At 47.0% G+C, this 17,650-nt stretch overlaps 1 protein-coding gene across 4 annotated transcripts in view; it reads left to right on the top strand.

Annotated features, from left to right (window-relative positions):
- Nucleotides 1–10,950: 10,950 nt before the first annotated feature.
- LOC144754696 (putative oxidoreductase YteT) overlaps nt 10,951–17,650 on the top strand; it is a 1,220,731-nt gene continuing 1,214,031 nt past the window's right edge. Inside the window, exon 1 of one of the 4 annotated variants that reach the window (XM_078642823.1) lies at nt 10,951–11,114. The gene's annotated coding sequence lies outside the window, so the exon portion shown is untranslated. The remainder of the gene's footprint in view (nt 11,115–17,650) is intronic. The other 3 variants (XM_078642828.1, XM_078642827.1, XM_078642829.1) reach the window with 3 other exon arrangements.

Below are 17,650 nucleotides of genomic sequence, written 5' to 3'. Positions count from 1 at the left end.
ACTGTTCTAAAATTATATATGTGCTCTTAATTTTGATTGTGTGACCCCTCGCCCCCCCCAGCCTCGCACTATTTGCACTTTCGGACTGTGAGGAAGCATTTCTCACCACTTTGGTGATCCCCTCGCCGCCCGGCCGCCATTTTGGGTGGAGACGCTGACACCACGCTCTGTGGGTTAGCGGTCTAGTCTTTGCTAGTGCCCTCAGGCAAAGACTATTTAGGTAGCCTCTCGGCCAGCGCGCCGGTTAGATTCAGAACACTTTGCTGCTGATACCTTGCACAACCACACTGCCTTGCACATTGCTGGAGATTAGCTCCTTTTTAATTGTATTTTAATCGTATTTTTGCCAGCTAGGAATTTTGTGAATTACTGTTCTAAAATTATATATGTGCTCTTAATTTTGATTGTGTGACCCCTCGCCCCCCCCGCCTCGCACTATTTGCACTTTCGGACTGTAAGGAAACATTTCTCACCACTTTGGTGATCCCCTCGCCGCCCGGCTGCCATTTTGGGTGGAGACGCTGACACCACGCTCTGTGGGTTAGCGGTCTAGTCTTTGCTAGTGCCCGCAACCACATACTACTTAAGTTCATCACTATGCAAGCGCGCAGCAATCGCGCGCAGCGACGCGCCGGAGGCGCGCCAGAGGAACGCCCGTCTGTGCCCGTCTGGGCCAGGACGGGCCTAGGGGCCAGACATTCTGCCCAAATACGCACATATTCGCATGAAACCCTCCGGGCATTACAAACTGACACCATTGGTCTTGATGAGGTAACGCGGGCTGTTTTACTGTCTAATGCTCTGTTGCGAAATAAAATTGCTAGCTCCCGGTCTAACCGCTCCTCCTATTCCTGTCAGGCACATGGTCTGAATATCGCCACTTTAAACACACGCTCACTGCAAAAACATTACCTAGATGTCTTTTCCTTATTAGTGGATGGTGAACTTGACATTCTCGCCCTCTCAGAGACTTGGCTTGGCACAGCATCTATGCCAGACATTCTAGCTGCCCTACCTCGTGAGTACGATGCGGTATGGCATAATCGCCCAAATGACTGTAGGGGTAGGGGTGTGGCGTTGCTGTTTAAAAAGAGCCTGACAGTGAAACAGATCATAGCGGAAAACTGCGCCGGAGCAGAGTTGTTGGGGATTAAAATTTCACTTAAATCCTCCTGCTTTGTAATACTGGTAGCTTACCGTCCACCGCAGAGCTCACCGGATTTCAATGACAGTTTCTTTAAACTGCTGACGGATTTGGCCTCGCGTTACAAATCCCTGTTGGTGGTAGGGGATTTTAACTACCACTGGGACAAGCTACCTAGAGACCCCACCGAGTTGGAGTTTGAAGCTAATCTTTCAGCGCTAAACCTCCAACAGCTCGTGGTGGGCCCCACCCACGTGAGGGGCCACACGCTAGACCTGGTATGGTCTTCTATGCCTAATACTGCAATTAGCGAGGTCAGCCCCTGCATCTGGTCGGACCATTCTATGATCAGATGCTGGGTTCCGGGTGACCCCGTTCGGGCTGCATTTAATCAGGCACGGAGGAAAGTCCGGCTCTGGAATAAGGTTGAGGCTGACTCTTTAATAGCCGCCCTGTCCTCAGCCGCCCCTCCCACACTGAGTGGCATAAATTTAGATAAAGATGCCACAGCGCTCATGTCCTGGCTGCTCGCCGCTCTTGATCAACTGGCTCCTGAGCAGATAGAGAGGACCAGATCCAAAGAGAAGGGAGCACCATGGTTCGACGCCTCACTGAAAGAGAAAAAGCAAGCTCTCCGGAAGGCTGAGAGAAGGTGGAGACTTAATTACGGTCAAACGGAGGCAGAAACTTTTAAAACTCTGCTGGCGAAATATAAGGCAGACATTCTGGAGAGAAAGTCAGCTTTCTATGAGGGAAGACTTAGAGAAGCAACCAATTTACAGCGAGAAACCTTTGTGATCCTAAGAGAGCTCACGCAACAGAAAGGGATAATCTCTGTGAATGATCAGCCAGACTGTGACTCATTCCAAACTTTTTTCCTCCAGAAAGTACAGGATATCATCACTGATATCAACGCACGCTCAGTCACTCCCACTTTGTCCACGCTAGGGGCTCAGGTGCCGCCCATGATGTTAAGCATCTTTCCTCCTATCGACGACACACGCCTTGAGGAACTTGTTGGACAGACTAAATCTGGCTCCACTATAGACCCATGCCCCCCAAGAATTTTTAAAATGGCATTGCCAGGCATCCAGCCCCAGGTGTTGAGTTTACTTAATAACTCCCTGGAAACAGGGTATCTTCCTGTCCAGTTGAAGGAAGCTAGGGTCTCCCCACTATTAAAAAAAGTTGGCACTGACCCGAAGGCCTTGAAAAATTATAGGCCCATCTCGCAGCTTCCTTTCCTGAGTAAGCTCTTGGAGAAGCACGTCCTAGGCACTTTGGCCGGCTATCTGGAGGAACACCATCTCCTTCACGCCAGGCAAGCAGGGTTCCGATCCCAACACAGTACGGAACTAGTAATGGCCGCGGTCACCGACGAACTGAGAGTCAGGGCAGACAATAAACAGCCGTGCGCCCTGATTCTCCTAGATCTGTCGGCGGCTTTCGACACGGTCAGCCACACCATCCTGCTGGACCGTATCGGGAAGCTGGGGATCACAGGCCAAGTGCTAAAGTGGCTGGAGTCTTTTCTATCAGGTCGTACTCAAAGGGTACAGCTGGGTGATCAGCTATCGGGGATTAGTGATGTAACATGGGGTGTGCCCCAGGGGTCAGCGCTATCCCCCCTGCTGTTCAATATCTACCTGCAGCCGCTGGTTGAGGAGCTTATGAGCCGGAACTGCGAAGTTTTTAACTACGCAGATGATACCCAGCTACTGGTTCAGCTGGAAGACACCATTGAAGCCCAGGAATCAGTGAGGAATCTGCTTAGCTTCACGGTCAACTGGATGACCAACTATCTGTTGAAAGTGAATGCCGAAAAAACAGAGGTGCTGGTCCTCAGTAACCTAGGGAACCCCTGGAGTGACCTTTACTGGCCCCCAGAGCTAGGTTCCACTCCCCCTCCTGGTAGGGTGGTAAAAAGTCTGGGTCTGAGGATTGATGCAGACCTCTTGATGGCTCCCCAAGTCGCAGCCGTGGTTGGCTCTTGCACGGGTGTACTGAGGCAATTGCGGAAATTGGTACCCATCTTATCAGCCTCTACCCTGCAATCGATTGTATCTGCCACAGTCATATCAAGACTTGATTATGGCAATGCACTATACCTCGGCTTGCCACAGAAGCTGTTGAGGAAGCTGCAGGTAGTACAGAACGATGTCGCAAGGCTGATCCACTCCCTGCCTAGAAACTCTCACGCCACCCCCCTGCTCCAAAAGTTGCACTGGCTACCGGTCATGTATAGAGTACAATTCAAATGTCTCTGTGTGGCCCACAAGGCTCTCTTTGGTAAAGCACCAGAGTACATAAAACAACGTCTCATGAGATACGTTCCCGGTAGACCTCTGTGCTCAGGGAAGACCTCTAATCTGATTCAACCCAGATTCAAGCTAAAAACCAGAGGAGGCAGAGCCCTGTCTGTTCTTCTCCCACAGTTGTGGAATGCACTTCCGACTACTTTGAAGGAAGAATCTCAGTTACTGCCCTTCAGAAAGAAATTAAAAACCCATCTATTTAAAAGGGCGATGACTCCAGCATAGTCGATGGGTAGCCTGAGGGACTTGGGTTAACAGTGTGTTGTGTTGTTCTGTTTCTAAGCGCTTAGAGACCGGCGGTGATAGGCGCTATACAAATAAGCAATAACATAACATAACATAACATAACATAACATAACATGAGCGAGGCAGCCCTGCCACAACTGCCTCGTTCAAGACCATCGTGAGAATGGGAGCCCACAGCTCTATATTACTCAGATGAAGGTCAGGGGGTATACCGTCAGGTCCGGGTGCTTTATTTTTGGTTAACCCTAAGATAGCCAGTTCCACTTCTGCCATAGAGAAATCTAGCCGTGCAGTTAATTTCGGCCTCTGCCCTTCATCGTAAGTTGTTTTCCCTGTATGGTTATACAAGCTCTGGAAGTGGGTGTGCCATTGTTCTGGTAAGATGGTATTCAGTATTTGTGGTGTGTTTGGGTCCTGGAAGCACGGTTTGTTTATGACTTTCCAGACCCCAGACATATCTCCTCTTTCTGCCGCCTCCCTTAGGTCCTCCCAGGCTTGTATTTGAAGGCTATCTTTACGGGATTTCAGGGCCTTTTTATATTTCGATCTACAATGGGCTATTCTGGAGTTATCCCTAGGGCACTGTTTTAGACTATATTTAAGATCTTTATGTGCCTCGATACAATCTTGGTCAAACCAACGAGTTGTGGTGACTCTATTACTTCTTTTTGAGGTCTTTAATAGGCCGTCGACAAGACGTGCTATTTCTTCAAATGCGCTGACCACCATCACTCCCTCGTTGTTTTGATCAAGGCATACATTTATAGCATTTAGCCCTGCTGTTACAAGACTCTTATAGAATTTATCTCCGTCTATCTTTGCCCACCTAAGCCTCCTCCCCTGATCTACCACTTTTTTTGTTGCATCTACTCTGCTCAATGGTTTCTTACAATTTAGACATTTTACTTCCACAATCAAGGGGTTGTGATCACTAAAAATGCTAATTTCAATTACCATACTGCTGATCCAGTTTCTAAGTGTGGGAGAAACCATAATAAAATCTATGTATGAGTGGCAGCCTCTGCCCTTAAAAGTTGGGTTAGGTTCCCCACTACTGCCTAATTCGATTAAGTCCATTGTGTGCACCAAATTGTGCCTTTTTGTCACTTTGTCTATTTCCCACCCCTCTACAGAGTGTGCAAAGTGTGGTCCTTTTGCCACTGAGCACCGCGACCAGTCCTTATTTATTGGTCTCAAATTCTCACAGAGGTGACAATTAAAATCCCCTGTGAGAATGACGCGCGGGGCGCCTGCTACCTTGGTTGATGATAACTGCGCATCTAGGCGGGAATCCAATTCTTTTATTACGTTTCCTCTACTATTTGTGCCTACCGCATTATACCAATTTACCAATAAAATATTGGTCTCTTCGAGTGGGAGCCTATTGCCTGCATGTTTTTTGAGTTCCAGTTGTGGTTAAGCCATACCCCTTGCATGCGGAGGTCTACATATATTAGTAGTTCTCCAATCGCTCTCCCTGATGAGGACATTACAGCAGGAACTGGAAAACATTTAAATCCCTCTATGATGTACTGATTGGGATCAATCACCCAAGTCTCCTGCAGACATATAATGTGGAAGCTGGTAATGTACTGTCTCCATTCCTGGCAATCGAATTTGGCCGCCAAACCTGCTATGTTCCAGGATATAACTCTGAGACCATCCTGACTGACCAACATATTTGCTCCGTCCCCTAGTGAGCGAGTTTTCCTATCCTCCCCAGCTAATATTGGGGCAACTATATTTTCTGCATTTGGCCTTACTAGTATCTCTGTGGATGATGTAACCCTCTTAGCTTTTCTGCATGCCTTGAGCTCTGTGCACTGCGTCCCCCCTTGTTGCTCTGGGACATCCTTCTTACTGACTCCCCTTCTGCTGCTTTTTTCTGAGGTGGTAGATGTTATATTTCCCAACCCTGTAGACCCTTCACCAACTAATCCCCTGGCACATTGTGGTGTACGAATTACATCACAGGCGAGTCAATCCACCTCATCCAATACACAGAACCTATTCCAATGGGCGTGCAGTGGAAAAGTAGGATCGTATACCGGTATACCCTGCCAAGGTGCTTGCCACTGTTGCACTCTATTCTGGGGGTCATGATGGTAAACTCTACTGGCATGAGCTCTATTTGTATACACTGGTCTCTGAGGTGTCGTGGAATAGAAATAGGATAGATGCAGCGGTAATATTTGAGTGTTTGTACTGTTAGAAGGGACATTACATATATAATTCACTGCGGAGGTGTCCCAAAAGTTTATTGTTATAATATCTCCTGCTATCGTTTTTACTCCTTTCCCAATCCACTCCCCTCTTCTGACGGCAAGTATTTCCCCAGAGATATTTGGAGGTAACGGCCTATTCGCCCTTAGCCATTGCACACACTTATTTTTTAACTCAAGATGTTTTTCTCTTTTCCCTTCCTTTAGGGGAGGAACCCCCGTTAGTACTACCACAAAGGGCAGGGCTTCCGGGGGGAGATTTAAAGTATGGAAGCGAGCTGGGCCTGTTTTCTCTGGTACATTTTTAGGCGGGATATTTTTATTCGCATTATTACTCTCCTTCAGGTTAGGACCTATTTTGCCATTTGCAGCTGTAGAGTTTCCCGCTCCCTGATTAATATGAGCCTGGGGGGTAGTACTGGTGGGGCAAGGGGGTAAAGGAGCTCTGGTGTTTTTTGCGGTAGTAATTTGTGTACCCATCTTGGTATTTTTTATGGAGGGATTTGCAGCTGGAGCTACCTTATCCTTGTGTGTGTTGTTTGGTGTAACCCTTTCCTGCTCGGCCGAAACTGAAGTTCCCGCTGGAACCGCCGGCTTTGGCATTCCTACCCCCCTATTGTTTATTAAGGAGGTGATCTGTCAATCTTTGACATCAGGGGTTTGATGTGAGTAATGATAGTTTCTTCCAATCCTGCCTTTAAGTCGGCTACCATATTTGCCACCCAACAGGGTATACCCGGTGTGGTATTAGGTATTGGTGTCACCAGGTTGTGATTTACACTATGATATTTCCCCTTTTTTTTGTTATTTACTGAGGTTTCTTTAAGCCTCCTCGGGCCTCTATTGTTTAATCTCGGCTTTTCCATAGCGGGCGGGGGATTTAAATCTACAAGAATGTCCTCAGCCGCTCTAGGAGACCCTGTGGGTGCCTGTGCGTAGGGGAGATCCGCGTAAGAAGAGGTAAAGCAGAAACTTATGTCCGGGACATCAGTTGCAGCAACTGAAAGATCCTCTCCTACATCTTGGATAATTATACAGACCCCCCAGGATATAGCGGCATGAATTAGCAAATTTAGCGGCACAAAAATGGAAATTTAGCGGCACAAATATGGAAATTTAGCGGCAATTTTGCGGCATTTTATGTGGCCATTTTTCCTACAACAAACACAAATATCTTACTTTTTTTTGTTATTTAACAACATGAAGCACACGCACACACCCCCACACACATCTTCTACCATCTCTCTCCTTTCTACCCGCTCTCGTGCCCTCTTCTCTCTTCCCCTTCTGTTTCCTCACTCACTCATCTTCGACCGCTCTCTTCCTCTCTTTCTCCCTGTCCTCTCTCTCCATTCTCTCTCCCACATTTCTGTCTGTCTCCCTCTTTCGCTTTTCTCTATCTCTTTCTTATCACCCCCTTTCTCCCCTCCCTCCACACTCTCCTCCTCTCTCGCCCGCCTCTCTTTCCTTCATGTCCCCTTCCTATCACCCACACCTTCTCTTTGCTTCTTCGCTCTCCCCATTTTCCAACTCCTCTCTCCTCCTTATCCTCTTTCCTTCCCCTGCCTTACCTTCACCTCGGTTGTGCTTATCTCCTGCTTCTCTCTCGCTGCTCTCCCACCTCTCTTTCCCAATTATCTCTCTCGCTTTCTCTCCCACTCCTTTTTTCTCTCTCTCCTTACCCTGTCCCTCACTGACCTCTCTCCTTCTCACTCTCACTGATCTTTCTCACTGCCCTTTCTTTCCCTCCCTCTCTTTCTCACATCACTCTCTCGCTCTCTGATTCTCTTTCCTCTTTTCCCTTCTTTCTCCTCACCCCGTCCTCCATATGTCGCACCCCATCTCCTTCTGTTTCTTTTTCCTTTCTCGCTCTCCCTCTCTCTGATTCCGTTTCCTCTTTCTCTCCCTCCACTCTCCTTTTCCTCACTACCCCCTAGCTCTGTATCTCTTACCCTCTCTCTCTCTTTCTCCTCAATTCCCCTTGTTCCCCTCACCCATCCTCTCCCTCCTCTCATTCTCACCCCCTCTCCCGCTCTCTCTGTTTCCCTTTCCTCTCTCCCTCCACTCTTCCCCTCACTTCGCCCTCTCCCATTTTGTATCTCATACCCTCTCTCTTTATCCTCACTTCCTTCTCTTCCCCTCTCCCCTCCCCACCCCGCTCCGTAACTCACCCCCTCTTCTTGTTTCTCTTTCCTGTGTCTCTCCCTCCATTCTCCCTCCTCACCTCTCCCTGTTTTGTATCTTGTACCCCCCCCCCTTCCATATGACAACTACTGCCTATCCCTCCCCCGGGTGCTACAAACTGCTTGCCAATGCTTAATGTTTCCAGCCTCATTTGCCACCCCTTACAAATGAGCTCCCAATATCACTCCTCCGATTGCCTCGCTTCTGAAATGGAAAAAAAAAACAAAAGCAGCTGTTCTGCCGTTCGAAGCCATTCTGGGTTTATTTAGGCGCTTCCATTAGAACCTGGACGTGGACGCGCTGCTCGGAGCCGGAAGCTCGCCTGTTGGGCCAACAAAGGCTTTGTCTGCTCCCAGCAGGCGAGACGAGCAGCCGCGTTCATTATCACCCGCAGCATTATTAAGAATCCTCCATCAGGCCCCCTAATATCCGGCTGCAGAAGAGGGTGCAGTTAAAACCCTTGCTCACAGTTAAATCACTACCGTACCTCATGCCTGCCGTGGTGCACCACGCGATCATGTGATGCATCTTTGCGACCTAGTCAGACCCCCCTCGACCTCCTCGCTGCGAAATCTAAGGCGGAAACGGCAAATTTCGCGGGCTTTTGCCCAAATATCGCGGCACTTCCACAGATCGGCCGATTTCGTGATTTTTTTGCAAATCGCGAAATCGCGATAAGCTGGAGGGTCTGATTATGTTGGTGGTAATGAAAGCCTTCTTTCTGTGTTGACAATTGCCGTGGCTACTACCCCTATGGTTTGTTGCAGCATCTTATCTATTGCTGTGAGTGTGGGTAGGGGCTGTGGTGTGGCGGTCTTCTGTCTGGTATTAGAACGTAGCGTGGGCATCTTAGCAATTTTGGTCACCTTTCTCATTATTTGATAATCAGTGCTTATCTAATTTAAGTGATTTTCTTGCCAACTAGAGAGAGTATCTTTCTGGCTTAAAAAGGCAACAATATCTCCGAAAAACGTTTAGGGGTACGGAATATTTATGAAATTATCAGTGATACCTTGCCATAAGTGTGTTGTCCTCCCAAGAGTCCGTTGGCAAAGGGTTAGGGGGGTGGCCCAAGCCCAGCCTCCTCTGGCCTCGGAGGGCCGTAGCGGGCCCGCCCTTTGCCCGGGCTTCGCCCGGCGCTCCCGCGACGCGGGTGTAGAGCCTGGATTAAATGCGCCACCTGGCGCGCTGCTTCGTGATGTCACTTCCGGTCCTGGGGCATGGGCTCCTGGGAAGGGTAGTTCTTTTGAGCCCTCTCGCTCTCCCCTGCTCAGCGGCTGCTGTTGGACTGCAGCGGCGAAGGGAGAGCGGAACACCAGCACTGGTCCTGATTCGGGTAAGCTGTAACGCTGGGTCAGCAACGCGGTATCAGCAAGCAAAGCCGATTTGGTGTGTCCCCCACCAGTCCACTAAATTAGAAGCTCCTTCTTGTCTGAATCAAAACATGTATACCAAATTGAAAAGTAGGCATTCAAGATGAAAATCTGTACACTCTCAGAACTACAAAAAAATAGCAGAACTTCCAAATATATTTAGTCTCCAACCCGAGTGATAAATAAACCTGTGTTGGGGAGAGCCATCACCAGTATTAACTAGGTGCCAGGGCATTGCAGCCATGGCTGCCAGGCAACACCCATCCTGACGCACTGAAATAATCACTGTTGGCAATTTTTCATTCCTGAGCCCCTTAAGTAATCTTGTCTGATTTGATAAACCACTACATCCCAACAATACTAGCAGCTTGGGACGACTTCCACTGAACATTAGTATCTCTTATTACAGAAAATGTAGAGATCCCTGCTTTAGGCCAACACAAACTGTCAAGCGTCCCCCCACTCTTTTCACAGGGTGGACGCCGTCCCCCCTGCCAAGAAGCTGGGCCCCACAAAAATATGCTGAACGTGTCCGGTGTAATTTTCAGACACCGGGACACGTTCAGCACGTGATGTCATGAGGTCATTTGCATATTGTCAGTCCCCCCACTTCTTTTTATAGGACTTGTGCCCTGGTACCCACAGACGAGCACCGCGGCCCCAGGACATGAAAATGCTGTGCTCACTTTCCAGCAATAATATTACTTTGAGTCCTTCTCTCGCTGTGATGACTCGCACAGGGGCCTCACTGTGTGAGTCAGCACCACGGGAGGGACATAGGGGTAACGAATCTTAAGTGCATTCAGGAGAGAGTAAAAAGAGGGGGCTGAATAGGAAAGAGATGAGGTGTAGCAAAAATATGCACATGGCCGAGCAGTGGGGAGAAAAAGAGCAAACACGTTTGACATAGAGTGAAAACAATGGAATGACAGACACTTTGAAGATCACTGCCCCTTTAACAGGCCTCGTGAATGTTTACTTTTCTATGGCTGGAGCCGTCTCAGTAACTTTCTGGGGATGCATCATTTCACAAAAAATAGAAGGACTACAATTTTACTTCAAGCGATGAGAGCGCTCCTCAGCAGAGAATTACAGAACAGGCAGTAGGAACATACATAAAATGCAATTTAATAAGCCCGGTAGCTTCCTGTTAATTAAATGTGCTTCCTTGAAACAACTGCTAAGCATCCCTGCTTTGTAAAACATAAAAAACCCTCCCACCGTTTTTAGTCGACCCTCTCCCAAAACGGGGACATGGGCTAAATTTCTTGAAATTTGCTGGGACAGCTGGTTAAAACAGGGACCGTCCTGGCATAACGGGGACACCTGGTCACCCTAGTCAACGCACTACCCAGGTTCAACAAGGGCCGCCGGCGCGCGCCTCGCTCGAGGCGTCCTGTGAGGCGGGGCACGCGGTATTATTGTGACCACTAGAGGTCCTGCTCGGCCGATGGCTGCCTCTCAGCGCGCGCTGCAACCTTCTTTACAGAGCAGGGCTCCCGCCGTCTACCAGATGCCTCCCTCCCGTGTTACTAGTACATCACAGAGTACCTCGCCTTCCTGAGTACCACGCGCTTAGTTCAAAACGCTATATCTCCATATAAACACTGGCGACGGAAGCACCAGGAAGGTAAGCCTTTTCTTATTCTTTCATTTAATCAAATCAACTGAGAAATGCTTTATTAATTTATGAACCTTGGAATCATGCGGCGTTTTATTCTTTGTGAAAAGAGTCTAAACACGGGCACGTTACAAAGCACCACAGTTTTCACCTCTCCATGCGTCTCCTTACTGTAACCATTTGCAGTCCGTGGCTGCTGAAATCAATATTTTAAATACCAAACCTCAATGTAGTAATACCACTCCTGTAGCGAGCCTGGGACACCTGCCGATGATGGTTATACGCAGGGTGCCAAAGCGGGTCTGATGCTGGATGGTACACAGTGGTCGAAGTGCATAACATGTATATGGAACTGCCATCCTGCAGGGGAGAGTGGTCAGCGAGCCTGGCGGTGGGTCGGAGATATAGCTAAAAAGAACAAAATATTCTGTAACTTTTTTTGTTGGCCAGGCAAATTCATACAATATATAACGCACACACTTTAAATGAAAAATAAACGCAACTTACATTTATTTGCAGGAAATGCATGTTTCTGGTGGTACACCTCGGTTGGTTAATGCAATCACTCAGATGTCTGTGAGTCTAACTGAAGGGCCAATGATTTGAATTCTAGTGGGTGCACTGGGGAAATAGTTATGTATTTTTATAGATCTAAGAGGTCCAAGTATGTGACAAAAAGTACTGTGAATACATAAGCCATTAGTTAAAAAAATGTTTTACATGCAGAATAAGTTACGTTGCACACCATATAAATAGGCTGTCACAAAATGTGCCAAACATTTTGTTTAAATCTTTACCGAGCTTTCAAAAGTTTTTAGTAATATGCTGATTGTGCCTAATGCAAACCCTTTTTTATTGGTTTCCATGGATTACAAGGACAAATTCTAGATTCTGTCAATTAAAGCCTTTGTTGGCTACTCAGCAGTCTTTAGATTTGTCAATCAACAAATTGCATTTATAATTTTTTCAGGTACAAGACACCTTGGAGAAAATGCTTGTTTGTTCTTTAGCTGCCTCCCCCTTCTCTCACTTCACGTGGAGGAGTACCCTCTTTGTCCCCTTTCAACCTGTGACAAGTCAACCATTCAGGAATGTTTTCTTTTTTTTTTTTAATAAAAGGTATGGGACTGTTTCGGTCAAATTAATAACGTTTGAGAACGTCATTCCCCTGTCCACTTCTATCTCCATACATATATGTGTGTGCTTGTGTTTCATATCACAGAGTGAAAACCAGAGAGTATCCAGAGGTGTTTTAACATATCCAGAGGTTTATGGAAACTGCTAATTAAATAACATACCTTTAGATCCAGACAGACGGATCTGTGGTGCCATGGCCTTAATGCAAGGAAAGAAAATTGACTTTTCCCACTCAATCCCCCGGTTTGAAAGTTAAAAAGAAAATCAGCTCCTATGGTGGGGCAGAGCCCCCTGCCCCCCCCCCCCCCAGAAAAACTCTGACCCCCAGTCCCACTACATCTACTGCACTGTTTTTGTCTCTATTTGTGAGACCCTCAAAGGCAGTAGAATTTACAATGAAAAACAATTGAGAGCTAATGACACAGTTTAGTTCATCGATGTGTAAAAAAAATGTATCTCACGAATGAGTTAAGCTTCTTTACAATACACCCATCCTATTTTTTCCTCTGTTCTATGCTATTTTATCACATTAGTTTACTTTGTCCTCTGTGTTTATAAAAATAAAAACTGACCTCTCCTCATAATGTATTTTCTTTAAGGTAGCCATATATCAGGCCAAGGAGGTTCCTTTACCTTCCGGTGTTGTCTAATCAGAGAATGGGCGATTAAGGAAAAACAAATATATATCATGTGAATGATCTATGAAATGTATTTTGTTTTAGAGAGTGACCTGACACGGCTAAACTAAGACTGGTGGAGATGTCCTTTCAACAAATGTAACTGATTTCTGTTAAAAGGTATCTCTCAGAATCTTCTCATTCCCAGCAGGACAATGGAATATGTCCCCAAACTCCAATCTCACTATGGGATCTCCCACACCTATCCAAATAGTGACCTGAGAATTTCTGCATGTGTATAATATAGCTGACACAGAATGATAATAAATCCTTTGGAGATTGGAGGTTATGCATTGATTGGTTTATTTGTGTGCTTTTCCTGTCGGATACCTCTTTACCTAAAAGCTACTTCCACATAGATTGTATCCTGATTGTTTTAATAAATGTGTGCAGTAATTCATATATTGTGGCAATATGCCCTTTAGCTAGGACTCTTGGCTGTACACATCTAAAACTGTGGAAGCGTGCCCGAAATACATATTACTCAAAAAGTCATGCCGCCGGGGTATGGGAAAGAACTGCCTTTAATCTAATTCAGTTCCTCTTTCCATAATTTTGATTGAAAGTTTTGGCCTAGAGTCATTGAAGGATTTTTAGGTCTCGCTGAGCCAACACGCATGCGTTGCTCTGCAAGAGTTAAGTAAGGACTCTCAAAAATGCTCCCAAAGTCTGCAGGCGGATCTGGTACACTGCATGTGCGCTTGGCGCGTGCCATATTGTCTGCCTGCAGCCTTAGGGAGGACTTTCGCGGCAGCTTTGATGTTCTCAGTGAGCCGTGCGGCCACTGAGAACATCAAAGCGGCCTCGAAAGTGCTCACCATTTGCTACCCCCTCCCTTATCCTACTTCTGCTTGTTTAAAACGTCCCACCCGTCTCTTTCTATGTTTACGTTCACCTGGTTCCTGTTCACTTTCTAACGCTTTCCGATCCCTTTAGATATCATCCCTTCTCTGTGTTACCATCGTGCTACCTACTCAGTTCTCATTTCTTCCACCCCTTTATTCTTTTCTTTTATTTCTCAGTTTCTTCCCTCCCTCCCTTTTCCCCTTTCTACCTTCTTTTACCACTCTCTGTATCTCCCTATGCCACCTTCACCCATCATCACTTCCTTTCTTTCCTGCTGCTTCTCTCTTGTCTCTCACCATTTCCTCTTTCTTTACCTGTTTCTGTGCCTTCACCTTCTCTACCAAATTCCCCATCTCTTGTTCAGTCCCTCTATATTTCTGCTCTCTCCTCTCTGCTAGTGTCTCGCCACACCTCCTTCCCTCACTCCTTCCTTCCCTCCCTCCCTTCCTTTCGTCCCTTTCCATCCTCCCTTCTGTTCCTTCCCCGTCTCTACTTCTCTTGACATTTTTTCCTCCTCTGTGTTTCTCTCCAACTATTTATATTTCTCGTCACCTGACGTCATCCATTCTCTCATTCTATTTCGTTCTATGTCTGTTTATCTGTTTGCTTACTACTGTATTTCTCTTTCCCTTCCTTTCTTTTATACATTTTCACACGTTAAATCCCATTTTCTAGTTCTGTTTCTTGTGCCCCTCCTGTGTCCCCCTTTCTCATCTGATTCCCTTCTTTTGCACTTATTTCTAGCGCTCACCCTTTACTGCACCCATCTGTAAAGCGCGCCCCTTGCCCCCTCTCACACTCTTGCTTTTGTCTTTCTTCCTTTGTGAAGCAGAAACCACAGGGGGCAGGGAGAGTTTGGGGAGGGGACATGCAGAATGGGGGAGGGGGTTGATTGCAATCAATAATGTTCCTGTGTTTTCTTCCCTCCCGTGGGATGCCACACTGAGTGACCTCAACAGGCTCTTCCTCACCAGGGACTTAATTAACACACCCTGCCTGTCTGGCACTATCTGTGTACTCTCTTCCCCCAGCACACATCTCCGGTCATCTGCGTGTTTGCCCCCCCCCATCCATTCTTGGTCTGCACCCCCTTCAGCTGCGTACACTGGCATTCCACCGTGCCCCAGACATCCCATATCTTCACAAATACCGGGGGCATCCCCAGCCTTTGTACACCTCTACATTTCCTTTGCCCAGCCGTGCACTCTTGGTCTGTCAGTATTTCCCCATTTCCGCACAATTTCTCTTTTGGCCAGTAGGTATCCCAGGTCTCACACACACACACCCCCACACACACAACCACACACACGCACACACACACACACACACACAACCACACACACAACACAAACACCCCCCCACACACACACATACACCCCCACACACCCCCACACCCCCACACACACCCCCACACACACAACCCCCCACACACACAACCCCCCACACACAACCCTATACACACACACAACCCCCACCACACACACCAGACCCCCCACACCCTCCCCCCACAAACACAACCCCAAATACAACAACCACACACACACAACCCCACACACACACAACCCCACACACACACCCAGACCCCCCCACACACACACACCCAGACCCCCCACACAACCCCCCACACACACACAACCCCACACAGACAACCCAACACACACAACCCCCACACACACACAACCCCCGCACACAACCCCCTACACACAACCACACACACACACACACACAACCCCACACACAACCTCCCCACACATACACAACCCCCCCACACACACAACCCCACACACATACAACCCCCCACACACACAACCCCCCACACACAACCCCCTACACACAACCACACACACACACATAACCACACACACAACCACAAGCACACACACAACCACACTCAACCACACACACAACCCAACACACACAACCACACACATCCACACACACAACCACACCCACAACCATCTATCTATCGATCTATCGCCCTCACTCTATCTATCGCCCTCACTCTATCTATCTATCTCCCTCAGTCTATCGCCCTCCCTCTATCTATCTATTGCCCTCACTCTATCTATCTATCTATCTATCTATCTATCTATCTATCTATCTATCTATCTCCCTCACTCTATCTATCGCCCTCACTCTATCTATCTATCTATCGCCCTCACTCTATCCATCTATCGCCCTCACCCTATCCATCTATCGCCCTCCCTCTATCTATCTATTGCCCTCACTCTATCTATTGCCCTCACTCTATCTATCTATCTAGCGCCCTCACTCTATCTATCTATCTATCTATCTATCTATCTATCTATCTATCGCCCTCACTCTATCTATTTATCTATCGCCCTCACTCTATCTATCTAGCGCCCTCACTCTATCTATCTATCACCCTCACTCTATCTATCTATCATTATCACTCTATCTATCGCCCTCACTCTATCTATCTATCACCCTCACTCTATCAATTGCCCTCAGTCTACCTATCGCCCTCACTCTATCTATCTCCCTCTATCTATCTATCTATCTATCTATCTATCTATCTATCTATCTATCTATCTATCTATCTATCTATCGATCTATCTATCAATCTATCGCCCTCACTCTATCTATCGCCCTCACTCTATCGCCCTCACTCTATCTATCACCCTCACTCTATCTATCTAGCGCCCTCACTCTATCTATCTATCACCCTCACTCTATCTATCTAACATTATCACTCTATCTATCTATCGCCCTCACTCTATCTATCTATCACCCTCACTCTATCTATCACCCTCACTCTATCAATCGCCCTCACTCTATCAATCGCCCTCACTCTATCAATCGCCCTCACTCTATCGCCCTCACTCTATCGCCCTCACTCTATCTATCTCCCTCTATCTATCTATCTATCTATCTATCTATCTATCTATCTATCTATCTATCTATCTATCTATCTATCGCCCTCACTCTATCTATCGCCCTCACTCTATCTATCGCCCTCACTCTATCTATCTATCTATCTATCTATCGATCTATCTATCAATCTATCGATCTATCTATCAATCTATCGCCCTCACTCTATCTACCTATCTATCGCCCTCACTCTATCAATCGCCCTCAGTCTATATCGCCCTCACTCTATCGCCCTCACTCTATCTATCTCCCTCCCTCTATCTATCTATCCATCTATCTATCTATCTATCTATCTATCTATCTATCTATCTATCTATCTATCTATCTATCTATCTATCTATCTATCTATCTATCTATCTATCTATCTATCTATCTATCTATCTATCTATCTATCCATCTATCACCCTCACTCTATCTATCTAACATTATCACTCTATCTATCTAACATTATCACTCTATCTATCGCCCTCACTCTATCTATCTATCGCCCTCAGTCTATCTATCGCCCTCACTCTATCGCCCTCACTCTATCTATCTCCCTCTATCTATCTATCTATCTATCTATCTATCTATCTATCTATCTATCTATCTATCTATCTATCTATCTATCTATCTTTCGCCTTCACTCTATCTATCTATTGCCCTCACTCTATCTATCTATCTATCGCCCTCACTCTATCTATCTATTGCCCTCACTCTATCTATCTATCTATTGCCCTCACTCTATCTATCTATCTATTGCCCTCACTCTATCTATCTATCTATCGCCCTCACTCCATCGGCCTCACTCCATCAGCCTCACTCCATCGGCCTCACTCCATCGGCCTCACTCCATCGGCCTCACTCCATCGGCCTCACTCCATCGGCCTCACTCCATCGGCCTCACTCCATCGGCCTCACTCCATCGCCCTCACTCTATCGCCCTCACTCTATCGCCCTCACTCTATCGCCCTCACTCTATCGCCCTCACTCTATCGCCCTCACTCTATCGCC

Source organism: Lissotriton helveticus, chromosome 5_1 (genome assembly GCF_964261635.1).
Source record: "Lissotriton helveticus chromosome 5_1, aLisHel1.1, whole genome shotgun sequence".
NCBI classification, from domain to species: Eukaryota; Metazoa; Chordata; class Amphibia; order Caudata; family Salamandridae; genus Lissotriton; species Lissotriton helveticus.
The sequence above is the reverse complement of the archived record's forward strand: the minus strand, read 5'-3'. Positions and strand labels throughout refer to the sequence as shown.